Source organism: Rhinolophus sinicus, linkage group LG03, assembly GCF_036562045.2.
Source record: "Rhinolophus sinicus isolate RSC01 linkage group LG03, ASM3656204v1, whole genome shotgun sequence".
NCBI classification, from domain to species: domain Eukaryota; kingdom Metazoa; phylum Chordata; class Mammalia; order Chiroptera; family Rhinolophidae; genus Rhinolophus; species Rhinolophus sinicus.
Window position 1 is genome coordinate 18,629,780 of NC_133753.1, and position 22,366 is coordinate 18,652,145.

A 22,366-nucleotide genomic window follows, 5' to 3' on the forward strand; every position below is an offset into this window, starting at 1 on the left:
TCCCCGCCACCTCAATGCTACTCGCAGCGATGCTTTCCTCTCTGCCCCGTGCTCGGACTACCGGCCCCACTGGGCGCAGAGGGTCAGCATCTGGAGCAGGGTCACGGGGTGCAGCCGGGATGTGAGGCTGCAACGCCGGGGGCGCGGGGAGTAGGTCCCAGCGGCTCTGGGCCCGTCCCACCGCCCCGGTTCTCGGCTGCCCAATCAGGGCGCGGCTCGGGCGCGAGCTGCGGCCAATCAGGAGCTGCGGGAGCGGCTCCCGGAGCCGGCGGGCGCGGAGCGAGCCCGGAGTCGGGAGCCGGCGGCGGCGCTGCGACCCGGAGGGAGCGCAGCGAGACCAGTGCGGCCGGGGTGGAAGGGGGGAGCCCGGCGCCAGCCCAGCCGGCTCTGCCGCGGCTACCTTTCGGTTGATACTTGGGTCCCTGCGGGCGGCGTCACAGGTAACCGCGCTCCGCAGAGGGAGGGCGAGCGTGCGGGCGCGAGAGGGGCCCCTCAGGTGGAGCGGGCTGGGGGCCGGCCGGCCGCGAGGTCCTAGCGCCGCGGGTGCTGCCCGATCCCCTCGTGCCCCAGCGCCTGCTTCTGCCAGAGTCCCAGGGAGGCGCGACAGTTCCAAACGCCGCGGGTGTACAGGAGTGGGAGGGGGGGGAGGTGAATCCGTCTAAGGCGGCGGGGGTGAGAGGAGAAGACACCTGCGACCCCCGCACCCCTACTCAGACACCGTTTGCCAACGCGTGTCTTCCTCAAGATCTGGGTCCTCAGTACGTCTTCATTGGCCTGAGTGGGGAGGCGACAACAGGTGTCCTTGGGGACCGTGCCTCTCCCCCACCCACCCACCCACGCTGAAATCCCGGTCTTGGCGTTCCTCCCCACCTTCGGGGTGTCGGGAGACAGGACCCCAGCCAGGCCTCTCAGGCACGCTGCCCGCTGGACAGCGCCCAGAAGCGTCCTGGACCCGGCGGACCCCGGGTTTGGATGGAGTTTCTCCCGCCTGTTGCCAAGCAATTTGCCGGACACCCGCCTCTCGCTGGGATGAAGAGTTGAAGTGGTGTGTGTGTGTGTGTGTGTGTGTGTGTGTGTGTGTGTGTGTATGTGAGGGGGGGGCAGGGAGGGAGGGAGAGAGAGGAAGAGAGAAAGAGAAAGAGCGGCAGCCCTTACTGAAAGCAGTTGCCTGAGGGCTCTGAGTGAATCATTAACCGTGGTCTTGGGCAGCTACTGGCCCCTGCCTCTCTCTCTCTTTCTCTTAGGGGGGTCGACCCCTTCATGCTCTCTGTGCCCCACTCTTCTAATCTGTAAGTGGCAATAATGATTGCACCCACCTGACAGCGTTGTTTTGAGGATTAAATGAGGCAATGCCTGAAAAACACCCAGCACAGCGCTAAGTACTCAATAAATGCTGGCTTTTATTATTTCCTGTACGGAGTGGATGGTCTTTTAAAGAATAAATCAGACGTGTCCAAACTGGCCCAGCAACCAACTGGAGGTGCTCTGAATAGCTTTCTACACTGGAAGGGGAAAACATGCTATTAATGTTACTGATGGTATCATTTAAAGGTAATGTATCCCTAGAGGGGATAAAAAGGTGCTCCACTGGAATGGTGACAAATAAATGGATTCCAGCTAGTATCTTAGAAAACCTTTGTAATCCCTGAAAACATTGATATGACTGTTGTGTGAAGAGAATATCATGGTATTTGGTTGAATGCTTCTCTTTCATTACTATGGCTGAATTGGGGCGGGGGGGATATGAAGTTTCTTGTACTTTCTACCCCTCTATAGTTTAAAAAGAGGGAGAGGAGTGGGGGAGGGGTGTGCGAGGGGGTGGGGTGGGGATGTGGGGAGAAAGTCTAACCACACTATAAAATGCCGGCATCTCTAGAAACCTAAAATTGCGGTTAACACTTTAGTTGTTCCCATGTCTGACCTGGACAGTCTGGTTCAGTTCTTTGCCTCTGTGTCATTTTCCTTTTCTTGTTTAATCTGAAAAGTCAAACATTTGGCGCCATTCTTTTTTCTTTTTAAAACCTAAAATATCAATATGTAGCAGACTTGTTTGGAATTCTGAACCTTCTGCAGCTTAGCCTCCTACCCTGTGACAAACCCAAAGGACCTTCCCAAAGGTTCTTTAGGGCAATCCCAGTGAGCATCTGCTTGTCTTATCACAGCACACTACCCCATAGCTTGGGGGTGGGGGTGGAAGGCACAAACAAAATGCCCCAGTTATCTTAGGGTTTCCAGGGCCATTCCCTTGAGCCTTAAAAATAAATACATCCTCTTAAAGAAAGTGATCATCTTCTCAGGGTGTAGGAAGCCCACTTCCAGATGCAAATCTTTCAAGTGTCAAATTAATTAGATACTTTCAGTTGTTGATGAGGAGACATATACTCTCTCTACTACTAGAGTGGGAGGATCTGAAAGCTTGCTGCTGGTGTGTGTGTGGGGTGGGGGGCAGGAAAAGATTGCTCAGTTCAGAGCCAGACCCACACCTGGTGAGAAATCTATCTCAGTGGCTGATGGCTGGGAAACCTGGACAAGTTTGCTTTTCTGAGCCAAAGTCTCCCATTCTGTAAAATGAAGACTCAATTCCCCCTTGCCCCCCCTTCCCCCCCTCCTGCGTCGGTGGGTAGCTCACCGCAGCCCTCTGCCCGCTGCCGGCCACTCACGTGACCTCGGTGTTAGGAGCAGGGCGCTCCAAACACCTCAGCCACCAGGCGGCCCCCAATTTTTTTTTTTTTTAAGAGGAGTTTTTCTAAGGATGCTAATGGATGGAAAGACCCTAGCATAATTCCAGGGGCAGAGTTACAGGTCTGTAGCATCCAGAGGAGAGCCTAAAGGTGAATGATCGGTTATATCTGGGAAAGAAAAAAAAGACTTGATGAAGGGGTTAACACCTGAACTGAGTGTAGCATGATGAGCCAGTCTTTTGTGCAGATAAGAGTGAGGTGGGATTGGAAGAAAGGGTAGAGCAGAGGAGAGAAGACATTCCAGACAAAAAGAATATGGGAGATCAAAAGTGCTCTAATTATCATTTTAGGCTAACTAACAAATAAACCCCAACTCTCAGTGACTTACAACAGCACAGGTTTATTTTTCACTTATGCTGCATGTCCATTGTAGGTCAGTTGTGTTTCTACCTCTCATCTGTTTTCACTCTGGGACCCACTGAGGCTTTAAAAACAGCTTCTTTCTGGGACAATACTGATCTCATTCTGGGGAAAGGGAAGAAAGAAAACATGACAGAACAAATACGGCTCTTAATGTCTTCTCAGAAATAGACAACACTTCCGCTCTTATGCTATTGGCCAAGGTAAGTCACAGGGCCAAACGTGATGTCAATAGTGTGGGAAAGTATAAACCTCCTGCAGACAGTGAGGTCTGGCCAAGTAGGAGGGGAAGCACAGAAGGAAACAAAGCCAGAGAAGTGGCCCAGAGGCAGATGATTAAGGGCTACATTATGTGTCAGGGGGATGAGACTTTATCCTGTGGGCAGGGAGCAGCCACTGAAGGGTTTTAAGTTAGAGTTTAACACAATCAGATTTTCAGGCTGAGTATACATCTCTCGTGGTGACGTGGTGACGAGGGGAGATTGAAATGTATGGGACCAAAGGCAAGAGATGGTGAGGGCCTGAACTAACACAGCAGCCTCAAATCTCTCACTATCTGTCACATGACTTGAGATTCCAATACTAGAAAATGATTCATTTGGCACTTGAGTGGCTTGTCTTCTTTACAAGTCCTCTCCTAAAATGCACATGCTCTCTCATCTGAGAGTCATTATTTTATAATATCTAAAGCAGCAGTTCTCAAACTGTAGTGTGCCTCAGCATCACCTGGAGGGCTTGAGAAAACACAGATTTCTGGGCTTCCTCCCCCAGAGTTCCTGGATCAGTGGGTCTGTGGTGTGCCTGGGAATGAGCTTTTCTGACAATTGCTCAGGTGATGCTGGTGCTGCTGGTCCAAAGACCACACTTTGAAAACCACTGAACTCAAAGGAGAGGTTAAGACATGATTGAGGGAAAGATCTGAATAGAAGGGCCTAATGGAAAGAGGAAAAAGTCTGGAAGGTCTCAGCATGCTCCATGTGGCAGATTTGCTGGAGACCAACTCCAGCCATGAGCAGTGGGGTCTGTAAGAGTGACTGAGTCTCTCGGTTTATATTAAATTGCAGATGCAGTGCTCATAGTGAGGAAATGAAAACTTGAGTTCACAGAATTTGAGTACAAGAAGAGTACAAGTGCTGCTTTTATTCCCTCACTTCGTCACTCTGTCCTGACTCGCCGTCCTGTCACTGAGCACACACCCTTTTGCCTGGCTCCAGACCTTTCAATCCTGTCAGTGTGTTCCAAGCCTGATCCATCACATTTCTTGTCGTCCCAGTTTTAATTTCTTCTGGAACTGGGTTTGCCCACTGGATAGACATTTGGCTGAATTTTAAAATAGGCAGACCAAGAAATTTCTCGCTTCACTGGCGGTCACCTTCATGAGTACACATCTGTACCATGTGGTCATGCAAATTGTGATCAACCCCCTGCATGATAACCCCAGGAGAAAGCAAGATCATCCATGGTTTGGCTTATACCAGTGGGTGGAGCAAGTCACAACAATTCCCTTAGCTGTGACTCACCACTCCTGAAATGAGACAGCATTCCAAAAACGGATGTTAAGGAGAAAACATGTTGGTGTGTACACCATGACACAAGAAATAAAGCATAGTGAGGATTTCTTTATACTGTATTTTTCTCAATCCTGGATGTGGCAGAAGTTTGAACTCTATCAGGGTCCAGTTAATCAGCAATATGCCTGCCCAGCAGACACCATGTGACTGCATGAAATACTTTTATGGTCAACATTTTGAATGTTGGCTAGCAGGTTAAAATATTTGTTTCAAGGTGGGATGAGTGTAAATTGGTTTATTGGGGTGTGGATAGAATACGAGATCTGACAATTAAGTTTGTGAACACATCCTAGAAAAAGTGCTGCATACCTCATTGCTGAATATCACTATGGTCACCTTCAAAGTACTCCCCTTGGGAAGCTATGCACCGATGCCAGTGCCTAGTCCACCCTTCAAAGCAGTTTTGGAACTCTTTTTCTGGAATGGCCATCACAGCTGTTGTCGTATTATCCTTGATGTCCTGAATGTCATCAAAATGCCTTCCTTTCAATATTTCCTTTATCTTCGGGTAAAGAAGGAAGTCATTGGGGGCCAGGTCAGGTGAGGAGGGAGGGCGTTCCAATATAGTTATTTGTTTACTGGCTAAAAACTCCCTCACAGACAATGCCATGTGATCTGGTGCGTTGTCATGATGCAAGAGCCATGAATTGTTGGTGAAAAGTTCAGGTCATTTTCATCTAACTTTTTCACGCAGCCTTTTCAGCACTTCCAAATAGTAAACTTGGTTAACTGTTTATCCAGTTGGTACAAATTCATAGTGAATAATCCCTCTGATATCAAAAAAGTTTAGTAACATCGTCGCAACAAGTTCTCTAATTGTCAAACCTTGTATACTAGAAATTCTATACATATTGAATTTGTATAAAATAAGAAATGTCTTGGTGGGCCCAAGCTATAAAACAAAGTGAGTGAAATTCGAAAGGACCCTTTTCTTGACTGAGATTTGACAGAAACAAATGGCACCGTCAAGGTGTGCTCTTTGAGACAGGAGAATTCCCTAGCATTCTGCTTACTGCCAGAGGTGGACGAGAAAGCTTAGAGCCAGAACCTCTGTCCTGAGGCCAACTGCATTGATCCGATCTGTCTGTTTCGCTTTCTGGATAATTTTGCATGACTTTTCCCTTCCTCCTGCAGGCTGAGCCTTAGTGCTACATTCCCTTGGTCAATTCTCAATCTCAGGTCTCCAGGAAACATGGTCTAAAGTTTCAAAGATGCAGCAGATAAAACCTTAGACATGAGTGAGAGCCAGGAGGGATTAAAAATGCTGAATATACTCGTATTTGTTAGAAAGTGTTACAATTCCATAGCATTTATACAGCAATTTGATATTTATGAAATATACATATCAAATCACTAGATAAATAGTATCCTCTCTGGATACTATTGAATTAATGCTATCATATATATTGAATTAATTGAATTTGAATTTATATTGAATTAATGCTATCATATATTTTTTTCACATCTCTACAAATTTCAGGAGACAGGTTTCTAGTGCTATTGCTGTCTTTCTGAAATGCAATAACTTGGGAAAAGTTGGCCAAAATTCTGAAGATAGATAATAGAAGGGCAGGATTGAAAACTCAAAGTCCCTTGGATTTTCTTATGGAGCCCCAGCTGGCTCCATACTAACCTGGACTGTGCTGCCAGATGGCCTCACTAACAGGCAAGAGACGGGCAATGTTCTTTGTGATATGTAGTCACAGTGAGGAGTGTGAAGCTACTTTGCAGATTGTTCATGGCCCGGGAAAATCTTTGGAAGGTGCCTTCACGTGAATGGCATCGAGCGTCTTCTGGGCGCATGGCTCTCAGGAGATGTTATGAGGAATGCAGAGAAGTGTAATAATGCTTCGTCTTCTGACACAGCCTCTAACCAGAGAGAGAAAGGGCCTAATATTTATGCAGAATTAATAACAGTTAAATACCAATGAAGCCAACACTAGGCAGATAATCCAAGGGGGCATCACGTGCTGTGAATTCAGAGACAGACATCTTTCTGAGGTTGTGCTGGGCTGGGAAGGCTCATGGAGGTGCAGCCGCACTGGATGGCAGGTAAAGGTGAGATTTAGATGGAGCACTCGTTTTTCAGGAATGAACCTAAGTTTACTGTGGTTCTAATGAGCACAGGCTTGGAGAGGAGAAGGGAAGTCTGAGCTGCTTCCCCTGCCCCTTCTTGCGCCTCTCCCCTCCCCCACTCCTGTTCAAGTGTTGTTTCTCAGTCTAGTTGTGTAGGACACAGCTCCCTGGCCCGTGCTGGTATTATGAGCCTTGCGCCCCCCCACCCCTGAGGCAGCAGGTTGCCATTCGGCCTCTCTCAGCAGTTCATGGTAGCTCTCGCTGGCTGCCAGTGCTCACGATGGCCGCCGGCCACTCACGATGGCCGCCGGCCACTCATGCTGGCCATCGGTGGCTCGTGGCAGCACACGGTAGCCCACCACAGCACACACCGACCTCCGGCTGCTCATGGCAGCCCAGCTCCTGGGAGAGCCATTGTTCACAATCTTAGCTATAGAGGGTGCAGCTCACTGGCCCTTGTGGGAAACAAACCAGCGACCTTGGCTTTAGGAGCTCAGCGCTCCAACCACCTGAGCCACTGGGCCGGCCCTACTCTGAGCTTCTTAAAGTTTTTCTTTCATGACTGTCATCTACACATCCAATCCAAATATTCTGCCTGCCTGTATCACCTCCTGACAAACAAAGCCATTGTGTGATGCACTAGCAGATGAGTAACACCGGACTTCAGATTGACCTTTACATGTTCACTTTATTAATAGGTAAGCACTTTGGAGCTACGGATGTCAAACCTCTTTATAAATAAAATCTAATCCTATCATAAACTCTGTCAAACTGGCAGGCAGCAGGTCTCTCTCCACTGGCAAAATGACCTCAGAAGGTCAAGTGACTTGTTTAAAGTCATGCAGGAATCCCCTGGCACTTCTGCGTTCACTGGTCCCACTTCCCCTGACATTTGGTCGTGTCCAGCTTCCATTGCTTCACAGATCTGCATAGGGATGGTGGCGCTGAGAACTTGGGGCCCTGGATATCTAGTTAGCGTTTTCTTTATCCACGTGTACTTTATACCACATGGGGGGGCCCTCAGTTGTAACCCCAAAAGGTCCTTGTTACTTTTGGTTTGAGGATAAGATAATTACACCCTTCTCTTTCAGGCTTAACCCTGGCTCTTGAAAGACAGTCCCATTTTCATGCTGTGGGTCTGTGCAAACACACCATCTGAATGAAATGGCATTCTTGGCACTTTTCATGTCAAATGCCAACCAATATAGCAGGACTATCAGTGGCTTCCAATCTGCCTGAACTTTGAAGTGAGACACTAGACCCACCAGCTTGATAGGATCACTCCGTTGGCTGCCTGCCTTCTGAAGTTAGCTAATTGCTTTAAAAAAAAAAAGTGAGTTGTTTTAAACGAAAACAGATTTTATTTCTCTGTTTGCTTTAGAAACGGAATATATTTGTCTGTCTTTCCTGACTTAAGGTTTTAAAAGAGAAAAATTATAATGTTATGATTAAGTGGGTAAGGCTAGAGTGATCCATAGATGGTGAGCTGATTGAGTTATGTATTGTTTAAATGTCTATTGGGTTAACCCACAGCCATCAAAAATACAGTTTTACTTGTGCATTGGGGTCCTGGACAGCCAGTTAGGATTTTCTCTAGCTACATTATACCCCATGGGGGCCCTCAGTTGTAACCTTGTTACTTTGAATTTGAGGGTGAGATAGTTATACCCTTCTCTTTCAGGCCTAACCTTGGCTCTCTTTGAAAGAAGGTATCAAGATTTAATTTTTTCCTACATTGTTCCTTGTCCCTATATTTCCCTTGATTTCGGGCTCTGAACAGTTAAGACGTCTGAAAAATTTTATTATTGAATTTATCAAAATCACTATTAGTAGCTATCATTCATTGAGTTTTACTCTGTTCCAGGTCCTCTGCTAGCAGTTTTCACCATATTATCTCACTTAATTTCTACCTTGACGCTGTAAGGTCAGGAAGAGTAGCATTTCATTTTACAAGTGAGACAGAGGCTGGAGTTACGTAATTTGTCAAACATTGTAGTAGACCTGGGATTTGAACCCCTTGTCTAATCTCTTAGCTCTAAAACCAGTGCTCCATCTAAATCTCACCTTTACCTTCCATCCAGTGCGGTTGCACCTCCATGAACCTTCCCAGCCCAGCACAACCTCAGAAAGATGTTTGTGTTTGAATTCACAGCACGTGATGCCCCCTTGGATTATCTGCCTAGTGTTGGCTTCATTGGTATTTAACTGTTATTAATTCTGCAACTGTATCTGGAAATAGAAGGAAAAGTGCTCTGCTAAGTTAACGGGCTCTGCCCTCTCTGGCCACACCCACAGGGATCCTGCTGGAAGGAAAACTGTCTGCTTTTGCTGTCGGTTCACATCATTCAGCAGGACTGCTGAAGCACACTTCCTTCTCTTTGCACTATCTCTTCCTCCTTAACCTTTTTGTTATAAAGGATCATCTAAAAAGGGGGTGGTTTGGGGAGTGGACATCTACTTGAGTGAATTCAGCATGTCTCTCAGTCACTCACCGTCAGCCCAATTAGCATGGGCAGGCAGTGCCATCTGCAGCCGCTCCCCCAGCTGTGCCATCCACCATCACACTCTCGGGCCCTGGAGCTCACGTGTTCTGCTGTTGGTTGGTGCTCAGTTCCTCATCCCTGAGTGGGCCGTGGGGAAGCAACTCCAAGGACGTCAGTCATTTGCTTTCCCACAGTACACTCTGCTGGGTGACTTACTTGGCTGGTCGCAGCACAGGGCTCACCAGACCAAGGGCTTTGATTTCCTGTCCTGTGGTTGCCTCGTGTGAAGAAGACAGAGAATGTGCATCCAATCCTGGCAGGGCACTTGGCAGAGGTGGTTACTGGCCCTCAGAAAGCCAGATAAGACAGTAGGTTCATTGATGCACTTAGAGGGGATAAGTACGTCTCATGGATGGAAGAGCGTGGTGAAGTGGTTAAGAGCACGGACTCGGGAGCTGGACTGTCTGGGTTTGAATTGTGTGGTCTTGGGCATTATTTAAACTCCCTCAGTTTCCTCATCTAAATAAATGGGCTAATAGTACCTACCTCATAAAGTTCTTACGAGGATTGCACAGTGTATTTGATTAAATGAGTTATAAAGCACTATGAGATCAATGTCGGGATGGCTCCAAAAGACGCATTAGGCTTATGTTTAGGGGATGTCATACTGAAATAAGCTAGGGCTTATTTTCTGGTTAGGTCTTATTTGCAGGGAAACACGGTCAGTGTTTATCAAATCACCCATAAAAATAAAGTGATCATCTGTGTAGGTAGACAATGCTATGATAAAAGAAGCTCACCTAATTGCTTTAGTAAATGTACTCAAGATGACTTATGTGCAGATGAAATCTTACTAAGTCTACTAGGGGAATTTGCCATTTGATTTGTTTTTTTAATTAATTATTTTTTCATTTACAGTTGACATTCAATATTACATTAGTTTCAGGTGTACGGTGTTAGTGGTTAGACATTTATATAACTTACCCCAATCAGTCTAGTACCCACCTGGCACCATACATAGTTATTACACTATTAGGGAATTTGTAATTTTAAAGAGTCATATGAGAAATATGTTTGCAAAGTGCCTTTTTGTAAAGTGAACATGAGAGAAACAGTGTCCGGGGAAGAGGGAAGCCCAGGGTGACGATGTTTTTGACCAGGGCTACTAGAAAGCTACAGCTGCCATCATCTCGGGTGGAAAAGGATGCTAGTAGAGTCGTTTGTGGGGGTGGGGAGTAGTTGTACAATTGTGGATGTCTTCAGTTTGAGAGGCCTGTTAGACATTGAAGTGAAGGTGCTCCGTGGGCATCAGCAAGCGTCAGGTGAGAAGTCAGGGCTGGAGACGTCTCTGTACTGATTCTAGCTGTAGATGGGATCTAAGCCGTGAGGGCTGAAAGTGGCCCCAGAAGAGAAGGAGTCACCCCTGGGGCTGAACCAGGGAGCATTCCAGCTTCAGTGGAAAAGTCAAGCCAGCTCTAGTTTTCTAGTTCTTTTCTTTGCTTCACCAGTGTAAAATGAAGTGTGTCCCTATTTGATGCTGGCATTTTCTTTGGATAGTTTATCATTTGAGCTCTGTAATGCTTGGACTTCAGTCAAGAGACTAGAGTCAGATAACACTTGACCTCTACCTAGCTTCGTGCCTTTGGGCAAGCTCCTTACTCTCTGAGACTCAGTTTTTATCTTGAGATGGGCACTGGTAGTAAATATGCCCATCTCAGAGGTCTGAGGGGTCAGTGAGTGCAGCTATTGTTTTTTCCAAGCTGGTAGAATTTTTTTCTCTTTATTTCCTCAACCTAAAAGGCCAGAAAGAAAATTAGTGCTATGAAGCTGGTCCTCGGTTTATCACTGTAAAGTTCTCCCTGTTCATCTAGCGTGTGAGGATTGAGGAGCGGTGACAGCTCACACATTTTAAAGCCCTTTGAATTTTCCCTGAACTGGAAACCACATGTTAATCCAGCCCATATTGCTACTATTTTCCTTCTTTTTATTAAAAATAAAAGACGGTGGTTAAGGAGATACTGCAATAAATTCCACACACATAGGTCAGCCACTTATGCTTCCTCTGTAATTGAGACACTACATCCAGAGATCAAGTCTGGCCTGTGTCTGGCAATTGGTACATGAATCACAGATGCATAAGCATTCAGAGACCTGAAAATTGAAATGCAAAAAAAACGGATTTCCCTGGCAGTGACAGTGTTTCAATATTGTATAAACTAACCTCGTATGTGTTCTTTACCACTGTGAGCGAGGTAAGAAGGTTCTCCCTCTTTTCTAATAAACACACTGATCCTCTCTCCTGCTATAAATTCAAATTTTACGCTTGGTTGGAAAAGGCATCTAAGACACTTGATTTCGCTCAGCAAATAATATGATTCTGAATCTGTGTTTTAAAAATGTCTCCCTCTCAGAGCTAAAGAATACAGAGCTATGGAGGCCCAAATGCTGAAGTCTTGCGTCTCAATTCTCTAATTAGTATGTCTGCTGTGTTGCAGTTATGGCTTCTATGCCTTGAATTTGTGGCTTTTCTGTTTTACAGGAGTTACTGTCAGGGAGATGTCTCCCAAAAAGAAATACTACTGTTAGTGGTGGCGGGACCAAATATACGTAACGGTGTGGTTGGTTCCTACATCTCTACTAGAATTTTTGAGAAGCCTTTTCCAGCTGGAGGGGGGTGGTGTGAGGGCTGAAAGCAAACATTAGAAATACGAAAGTAGAAAAATTAATAGGAAAGAGCTTCCAGTGATTAAAATTTTCGTTCTGGCCTTTCAGGTTGAGGAAGTAAAGAGAATAGGCATAAACTGTGGGAAATTTCCACCCGCTTGGAAAAAACAATAGAATAAATAATTCTTAGCCATGAGATGAGAGCCCAGGGAGTCACAAGGTCAAAGGATCCTGTCCCATTTGTCTGTGGTGACAGCCTCCCCCTCCAAAAAAGGAATGCCTCACCCTGAAACAATAGAAGTGTTCCTGGGAAGCTGAAAAGGTACATGCAAAGAGAATTTTTAGAAATCACATCTTTTCAGAAGTACACCAGTTGTTATGCTATATTTTCCAAATTTTCCTTAGTGAGAGTGTACCCCTTTTTAAATTCATTGTATACGAATAGATGTATAGATATATAGATATAAATTAGAAAAATAAATTTAAATGAAGGAAATACACTGGGAGTGTGGAAATGGGTGAATTGTCACCATTTGAAGGTGTTAAGTTGCTCACATTTTTTTAATAATGTGGGGCATTATTTTGTCCTGCAAGTCATACCACTTCCTGACGTATCTGCTCTCTAAATTTACAATCTATAGAGAAGTACCCCGTGTCAGCAGTGCCTGTCACCCACCAAAATCCAAGCCCCTGCTCTATGAAAGCAGAGTCAGCCCTCAGCCAACAGTTAGTTACTTGGCTGCCAGACTGTGCCAAGCCCACCCAGCGTATCCCTGTTCCTGGCGGCTGCCCCTGGCAGTTGGAGACACCCACGTGCCCTCCCTTCAGTCAGCAGACATGAACTTGGGATGTTTCTTGTTTAGGAGGGGCCTGCTTCATGAGGATAACGTGGTCATCAGCAGAGTCTTGCTGCAGCCGCCGCCCCTGAAGCCCACTGTGGCGTCTAAGTGTTTGGCTGGGTTGTTTTGGTTTTATGCTTGTGTGTCTGTTTTGTTGGGGGAAGAGGGAGGGGAGGGATTCTTAGAAAAGGGAAGGAGATATCCTCCCCGTTACTGAAAACGGAAATAAGGAATTATCAGTTCAGGGTCAGTAGAAGCCACAGTGCCTGGTTTCCTTCTGCTGCATGCCTCTGGAATGATTCTGTTTTGTTTGGAAAGATCTAAAAGTGACGTGAGCTGGAGAAATTGTTGTGGGGGGAGCTTTGAACAGGGAGTCCAGAGGTCCCCAGGGGACTCACCAAGGGGCTTTGGGAAAGATGTCTGTGAGACACCTAAAATTATTATAAATAATGTTGCGTGTATGTGTATTTTCTTGGAGATGAGGGTCTCTGGCTTAAATTATATCTCAAAGAGATCCAGAAAGCCACACTTTTTCAAAAAAAGATTAAGAACCAGTCCCAGGGGAAGTTTGAGTTGTGCGTCTTGGCCCTGGCCCTGACTAGAGAACTCTTCCCGATGGATGACATGTGTATGAGTATGTAGTGGAAGTATCAGTATAAGTGTGGAAAACATCTTAGGTGCATCCCCAGAAGCCCATGCTGCAGAAAGATGAAGAAGGTTCCAAGTGCCAGAAACCCAGACATGCACAACCCCTGTTCTTCTGTCTAATGCTTCCTATCTCCTTCCCCTCTCTCGTGTCCTTGAGCCGACCCAGAGCTCCTTTAACTGTATTACCTGAAGCGTTCACTGATTGAAGTGAACACTGATATCGCCTCTGGGTGCTGAGCAAACCAGGTTGATTTTTCCTGCAATGAGAGGTTGAATTTGACTTGACCTCCATGATGGTGACAAGAGAAGGCGTTTGTAGTGAACTCCCAGGAGCTGTTTATCCTGTGCCCAATATGTTAATGTTGACCTTCCCACCCCTGGTTCTTCTTTCTCCTCATATTGTACACTCTCGCTGGGTGACCTATTCCAAACCCTTGGCTCTCAATAACCTGTCAATCTATATTATCAATGCTCATCTCTCTTCTTCTGAGCTCTTGACCGCTCTATTTAACAGGCCCGACAGACATCTCCCACAGGCCCATTAAACTCACGGGGTCTAAAACAGCTCATCACATCCCTACCACCCCTCAACCATTCTTCCCCCTGAAGTCCTTATCGTGGTGAATGGCACGAAAGTTTATCCAGTTTTCCAAGAATCTTTTTCACCCACCCACCACATCACTACTCCCTCAATCTAAATGAGCCTCAGATAGACTTTATCCCCAGGACTTGACTATCTTACATCTTAAACGGCTCATGAAAAGCATCCTTCCTCTTTCTCCCTCATCTTGCGATGCCTGATCACTATAATTACTAGCTGATCTTCCCACCCTCCAGTCCACCATCCTCATGGCTTCTGGAATGATATTTCCAAAAGACAATTGAATCATGCTAGATCCTTGTTTAAAATTGTTTAATTGATTTCCATTGCCTTTATGACAAAACCTGACCTACTAGGCATGGTCTGCTAGGCCCTGTGTGACCTGACTCCTAGCCTTCCCAGCCGCCTGTCTGAATACTGTCCTTCTGACTCATTGCATCAATCAAACTGAATTAGCTGTAGCTCAGAAAACAACGTGCTTTCCTTCATTTCCTCGTCTCTGTATGAACATATTACCTTTATTACAGCTATTCTGAGTGGGGGGCCTTATAAAAAGCTGTTATACTTCAACCTTCTTGGTCATGTGCAACACAGACTCCTCATGCTAGCTCTGCATCACCCCATCCCTGCCTCTTGCCCCATTCCTAACACTAATCCTGAATCTCAGGCTATCCCTGAACTCAAGCCTCATTTCTCAGTCCCGTCATCCCCTTACACTGCACCTTACTCTTAGCTACAGATCCTACTGTATCTCTGATACTTACTGCAGGGGTTGGGGTCAGTGATGCATGGTGTTCGGGGACGGTGTTAGGCACGGGGGAGGTCTGGGGATGGATGTAAGAGCCAGGGATGTCTGTTGCACACTCTTTTTGGTAACAAACCAGTTTTCTATGTTAACACAACTGTTTAGATATGGCTGAGTAAAATGGCATCCTCTAATTGACCATAGGGTGTTGTCCTGTTTTGTTCTTATAGGTGCCATACTTCAAGCTTAGAATGTCCTTTATCCCTGACCCCAGCTAATTTCTGTTCATCTTTCAAGCCGCTGCCCAAGTATCACTTCTCCTCAGTTATTCTTCACCGACCCAAGACTGGGCTAGGTGTCGCTGTGAGTGCTCATGGCACTGCTGGGTTTTCCTGGGGTAGCCCTAATCATGCTGTGTTGTGATTGTCTATTTATTTGCTGGTCTCCCTGTCTAAGGCAGGATCTGGGTCTTAGTCCTCTCACTATCCCTGGAATTGCACTAGAATATGCCTATCAAGAGATGTTCAATGAATGCATGATAAAACACTTTTGTGGAAGTAGTGTTTACCGGCTTGGTATTTTATTGGTCTTTTATTTTGTTGGAGAACGTGTGAAAACCACAGAAGGCTTCAGACAAGTTAAGTCTATTTCCCATCTTCCAGGTATTTTCAAGGTCTTTGCAAATATGTTTATATTAATCCCAAGTTAATAAATGCGTGGAAAGCAATTGCAGTTTTGCTGTGGTCATTCAGAGAATTTGTGGCAGGGCAGATCCCAGGAATTACCTGCTGGCCCCTCCTCTGAGGTGGTTCAGGTTGTGCCGGGTAAATTCCAACATGCTTCCTCCATGAAGCTTGTCACTGGGATTAATAATATGTAAACTTGTCATTTTTTGCTTTACAAAGCTATATTAAGAGCCATTCAACTTTAAACTGTAATCATGGTTTATTATTAATTCCTTGCAATTGGGTTCCTGGTCCAGCTGCTTGACTCTCTTCCACTAATGCTTGAGGCTTTCCTTCTGTGTAGCCAGCCCTGAGCTTTGGCAATACCGTGAGAAAAAGGGCATAGACATCCATCCCTCTGGGAGCTAGACTCCAGTTAACTTTCCTCAGTGCTAGCGCTGATGATCCAATGTCTCTTTACAGCATTTAACACTAGAGAAACCTACCTTCTTGAAAATTCTCTCTTGCCTTCATGACCCCAGAGGCCTCTGGTTTTTCTGTTTCTCTGTCTGGCACTCTCACTTTGCTCCCCCCGCCCCCTGTTTTCCTTCTCACCTCCCCCCTGCCCTGTAGGCATGCCATCTCCAGTTGTCAGCCATCTTTTGTCAATCTTTGTACTTCCTCTATTGGTCGCCTATTCATTCCTTTAGTTTCATATATCATCTTTTTTTGCAAGGCTCTGAAATCTAACTTTTTACCTCTAATTTTTCTCTAGGCTCTAAATCTACATATTCTCCACCCACCCTCTTTTTCACAATTCTTGGATGTCAGCATATCCCAAATTAAAACTCTTTTCCTGTTCCCACCCCAGTTAATTCCACACTCCTTACATCCTTAGGATATTTCCTGGGACCTTTTCTGCCCTCAATTCAGCTGCCATCGTCCTAATCACCCAGGCCTAATTGCTATTTCTTATCGCTGTTGTTTCTTTATTCTGCTGGATGAACAATAAGCCCAAGGATTCCTATGTGATACGAATTTACTTTCATCTTCTTTCCCAGTCAAGGTTCTCTTCTGAACCTTCAACATTTGCATGGAAAAAGGGTTTTTTATAGAAAGTAACCTCACAGGGTGATCTGATCATAAATTCCTAACTGGACAGGTCATGGTAGGTAGTCATGCTCCTGGCATATAACTTCTTTAGTAAAAGGGTTATCTTTGCCTTAACCAAGCCCCGTCCATTGTTTCTGTGCATCTAGGTTAACACACCTTTGAAATAAGCTGTAATCACCCTCAAGATAGCACATAATCTTGTTAACTATTCTGTAATCCAGTCCTCGCCTTGTTTTCTCCCACCTCCATGTAATCTTCCTTAGGTTCTCATTAATTTCAAATGCATGAAAGAAGCTGCAAAACGTATTCTCCGGAGCATTTGAGATCTTTCTCCTTGGCATATATCATCAGTTTGGCTCAAATAAACTCATAAAAATTTTCTACAGGTTTGGACATTCTTATGTTGACAAACATTTCCCTGCCTCTCTCTCTCTCTCTCTCTCTCTCTCTCTCTCTCTCTCTTTCTGCTTGCTTGCTTGTTTGCTTTATTTCTTTTTTAAAATTTTTATTGGGGGATATTGGGGAACAGTGTGTTTTTTCCAGGACCCATTAAGCCCTAAGTCAAGTCGCCGTCCTTCAAGTGGCACACGTTCTAACCAACTGAGCCATCCAGCCTCCCCACCAGCAGCTCAGAGGCAGCTTGTTGTCTTCAATTTAGTCATGGAGGGCGCAGCTCATTGGCCCATGTGGCAACCCTGTTGTCAAGAGCTCGCGCTCTAACAACTGAGCCATCCGGCTGCCCCCACCCTGCTTTTTCTCAAGTGTGAATGGTGGGGTGGGAGAGCATGTGTTGTTGCTGGGCTGCTGGATTGCACAGCTCTGGGGGCAGCATTCACGTATGGGGGCACCGTTCCCATTGCACCCCATGTGAATGGCGCCTCCTGGAGTTGCGTGGCACAGCACTGTGGGAGTGTTAGGGTGCAAGGTGACATAGAATATTGGTGAGGTCTTCCAGGAGGGAGGGACACTGAAGACTAGAGTGGCAGGGAAAGAGTTAAGGGGAGTTGGCAGTTCAACCCAGGAGGAAAGTTTCATTTCTTTGAAAGAAGGAAGGATGGGGAAATAGTTTTTTTCTTTGCTGTCTACCTGGGGAAATAAAGCTCTGTTTTCTAGACAAATCTACATTGTGCTAACTTCATAGTAGAACCACCCACCGAGCTTGAATCTGTGGCCCAGAGCTCTATTTTCCTCTTAATTCATGTTATTCTTGGTATACGGAGTGTTGGCAGGAGCTTCTAGAATGAGGTTCCGTGTTCCTGAAGCTGCACTGATTCACTGGGATGGTCTCAGACTCTGTGCTCACAATTGGACTCCTTCAGATACGGTGTCCATATGGCCCAAAGACGTTGGTGACAGCGCTGGTCACACTTCTGCCCCCTATGTATTGAAAAAGCACGGGTGATTTGGACCTATCATCAGTGGTGGGACCCCTTGGCTGGTGGCCTATAGCAATAGTGTCCGTTGTTCAGGTATCCTTGGAGCACCTAGCCAGGCAAGTTGCCCCCTTCAGCTGCACGCTGCAATGCACACTCCACAGACACTGCTCACGTAGATGACCATACAAATGGGGTCCCGAAGTTGTCCAACGTTGCATCCCTGCCTCCGGTACCTTCTCTCACGAGGCATTTCCAAGCCAGCCAATGCCTGACATCCAGCTGGCCAGCTGTTTCCTGTCTCACGCTGAAGCTTATTCTACCACTTCCTTTTTTCCCCAAATTTTTACAGTCTCCCCCTTTCTACCACTTTCACTTCCTGAGTGCCGTAACCACAGGAATGAAATCAGCAAGTTCTTGCCTTGTTTCTTTACCAGGCTAACTCCTACTTACTGTGTATTAGTGGAAAATAATAATGGTAAGAGAGAACACTAATAGAACACTTATTTATTATTCATTGTGGTAAAAGTCTAACATGCAGCTTTCTCCCCCATCCTTGTAGGAATCTCTGAAACCATTGGGTGAAGTTCAGGTTTAGAGTGTTTGAGACATTCCCATGATGCAGTTAATAATGGAGGAGAGTTGGCCTGCCTGACTGCAGAGCTCTGTGCTCTGAATCAGTGTGATGTTCATCTTCCTAAAACCCAGGTTATATATAGCCTCCTCCAGGAAGCCTCCCTAGGCTTCCCCACCCCACCCCAGCAACCGGTGGTCATCCTTCATAGTAATCCATGTTGTCATTCAAGTTCAGAGCCTCTTAAAAGTGGTAGACAGAGACCTAATGTTCCTTCCCATTTCTGAGATTCCCAGGATATTAAATATTGAAGCAGTTTCATAGTCTAGTTTGAAATCAGGGAGTGTGATACCTCCAGCTTTGTTCTTCTTTTGCAAGACTGTTTTGGCTATTTGAGGTCTTCAGTGATTATATATATATTTTTGGATGATTGGTTCTAGTTCTGAGGAATGACATTGGTATGTCGGTAGGGAATGCGTTGAATCTGTAGATTGCTTTGGGTAGTATGGACATTTTAATGATATTAATTCTTTCAATCCATGAGCACAGTATACCCTTCCATTTATTTGTTTCCTCTTCAGTTTCTTTCTTTAGTGTCTTATAGTTTTCAGTGTACAGATCTTTCACCTGCTTGGTTAAATGTATTCCTAGGTATTTTATTCTTTTTGATGTCCATGTAAATGGGATTGTTTTTTTTAGTTTCTATTACTGATTGTTCGTTGTTGGTGTGTAGAAACACAATGGATTTCTATTATATATTAATTTTGTATCCAGCAAATTTACTGAATTCATTTATTAGGTCTAATGGTTTTTTGGTGGAATCTTTAGGGTTCTCTCTATATAGTATGTCATCTGCTAATAATGACAGTTTTACTTCTTCCTTTCTAATTTGGATACATTTTATTTCTTTTTCTTGTCTGATTGCTGTAGCTAAGACTACAGCATTGAATAAAAGTGGTCAGAGTGGGCTTTCTTATCTTGGTCTGGATCGAAGAGGAAAAGCTTTCAGCTTTTCACCATTCAGTATGATGTTAGCTGTGAGTTTGTCATATGTAGCCTTTATTGTGTTGAGGTATGGTCCCTATATACATACTTTGTTAAGAATTTTAATTATAACTTGATGTTGAATTTTGTCAAATGTTTTTTGTGCACCTATTGAAATGATCATATGATTTTTCCAAGACAGGGTTAGAAAAATATTATGACCTTTTTTGTATATTTGCATTTAACCAAATGAAAACCTTTAACATATAATTATACACATAGCAACCCACAATGTAATATAATTTTGTTACACACAAGATAACTATAAGAGTTATAAATGATGTTTATTGAACTCTTTAAGCAGAGCTGTTTGGTAATGGGACATGAATTTAAGGTTGTAGGAGGCACATGTTTCAATTCCTTTAGTGTATCCCTGTGACTAAATGCGTGTGTTCATTTGGAAACAAAATTATTGAATTTATTGGGGTTACATTGGTTAATAACTTTTATGTAGATTTCAAGTGTGCAATTCTATAGTATATCATCTGTATACTGTATTGTGGGTGCGCCACCCAGATTCCTTCATGCGTGTGAGGCCATTGGCTAATTGGTCTCTCTGGACTCTGAATTAACTATTTCTCAATCCCTAACATCTAGCGGAGTCAGGGTTTACTTAGCACATTGTAGGCTCTTAATCCTGTTGGTTGGTTGAATGAATGAGTGAATGAAATGTTTGAGAACCGTCTCCAAACTCAGAATGATTTTGGTTGGAATCCCAGCACTACCACTTACTTACTAGTTCTCGGACCTTGATCAAGTTACTTAACCTTTCTGGCCTCAGCTTTTGTGGTCTTTAAAAGGGTGGTATTACTAAAGCACTTACTTCAGGCTGATGGGAGGAGCAAAGGAGATGACATGCCTCCTCTGTGGGATGACAAAGTTAGCCTGCACGTGCATAGTGCTTGGGGCTCAGGCGGGGTGCGGTGGTGGTCTGCGGACATCATTGTTAATAAAGCAAGAGCGACTCTAGCTGCATCCCTTTCCTATGCCTTTGCCTCCCCAACCAGCCACAGACATAATGGTTTGTAGCCTCCAGAGCGTCTCCAAAGCACTTGACTTTGTTCTCCAGGCCCTTTATCCCTTTTCATATTCTGCTACTTGATGGACAACCATGTGTAGACTGCTTTTTGAATACTCGTACTTTGTAGTCTACAGAGCATTCACACAGATTACCTCATTTAATAGTTATTCAGAACTGTAAAATTTCCTGTAGTTTTAGGAAATTCCTGCCCTTGTTATGACATGACTGGCACCTGTCCCTCTCCTGCTGATAGAATTATCACCAAAGATATTTGCTTCTGTATTTACTGAGTTCTTCAGCAGCATGTTTTTTTTTCGTTTATTTGGTTTATTTTTTTATTTCCAAGCCTGGAATTCAAAGAATCTCATGAAGAAAAGTACCTTTACAAACTCTTTTCCTGTTTCCAACTGGACACATCTAGAGTGGCCTGCTTGGTTTAGGACCTCTGCCTTCCATATGCCCTTGTGTTGAAGGGCAGAGCATGGCAGCAGTCCCCAACTAGGGCTCTCTCCTGATTTCTGTTTCTGTCCATTTGGAGTCACAGGGTCCTAGGACCTGAATGGAGTCTCATTGTGCTGCATCCATATGGCTCAGGCATGTGAGAGCATCTGCCATTCCTTCTTTTGCTACAGTCTCTCACTGAGTGACTGGGTATATTCTGTATGATCACTTCACAATTTGTACCTCTAGCCTTGGTCTCCAGATTCCCATGTCCCGTTGCCTGGTTGATATCTCTCATGGTTGTCTAATAAGCATCCCAAATGCATCCTATTAAAAAGAGATGCTTATTTTACTCCCAAATTCTGACTCTTTCCCTCAACCCCAGTCAATGGCAGGATTCTCCACCCAATCGTCACTGTTCCGCTTTACCCTCCTCCACATGGCGTCATCCATCCGTAAGTCCTGTAGAGCCTACCTCCAAAATATATCTCAGCTGCCTCTTTGACTCCATCTCCATCGCCCCCATCCTGATTCCAGACACTGTCATCTTCTTTTGGTGAAATAAACCACTTTAATTTTTAATGTTTCTATTATGTAAAATTATAGTGGAACTAAGTAATATTAGTTTTATGATTTTAAAATTTCCCTGTACATTTATAATCAACAGTAAGAGTATTTAATGTTTTGACAGTAAGTTTTAAAGGTCACAAAACAATCCTGTTTTTCCCATGAAGATTGCTTTCCATAGCTTCAGCTTGCATGGTCTTTTTTTAAGAAAACATTTTTTTAATTTTTTTTTTATTGTGTTAAAATACATGTGGTATAAAATTTACCATCTTAACCATTTCTAAGTGTATAGTTCATTGGCATTAAATATGTTCCCGTTGTTGTGCAACCATTATCACCATCCATCTCCAGAACTCTTTTCATCTTTCAAAAATGAAACTCTGTACCCATTAACCAATAACTCCCCATTTTCCTACTTTCCCACCTACCACAGCCCCTGGCAACCACCATTTTACTGCTTTCCCTATGAATTTTTCCACTACTTTAGGTACTTCATATAAGTGGAATCATATAGTAGTTGTCCTTTTGTGACAGGCTTATTTCACTTAGCATAATGTCCTCAAGGTTCGACCATGTTGTAGCATGTGTCAGAATTTCCTTCCTTTTTAAGGCTGAATAGTATTCCATGTCATATATATATATATGCGCTACATTTGGTTTATCCATTCATCCCTTGATGGATACATGAGTTGTTTCAGGCCACCATTGTGTTTTGTCTCAACTATTACAACAGCTTTCTAATTGTTCTCTCTGCTTCTACTCTTACCCCTTTTAATCTGTTCTCCACTCAGCTTCTGAAAAGGCAAATCGAGTTTTGTTGCTTCTCTTTAAATCCTTCAT

General features: G+C 44.6%; 1 protein-coding gene across 4 annotated transcripts in view; it reads left to right on the forward strand.

Annotated features, from left to right (window-relative positions):
• The first annotated feature begins 261 nt into the window (after positions 1-261).
• STON2 (stonin 2) overlaps positions 262-22,366 on the forward strand; it is a 126,921-nt gene continuing 104,816 nt past the window's right edge. For 2 of the 4 annotated variants that reach the window (XM_074327085.1, XM_074327087.1), the window contains exon 1: positions 263-440. The gene's annotated coding sequence lies outside the window, so the exon portion shown is untranslated. Of the gene's footprint in view, positions 441-3,125; positions 3,305-22,366 lie in introns of those variants that run through there. The other 2 variants (XM_074327088.1, XM_019731112.2) reach the window with 2 other exon arrangements.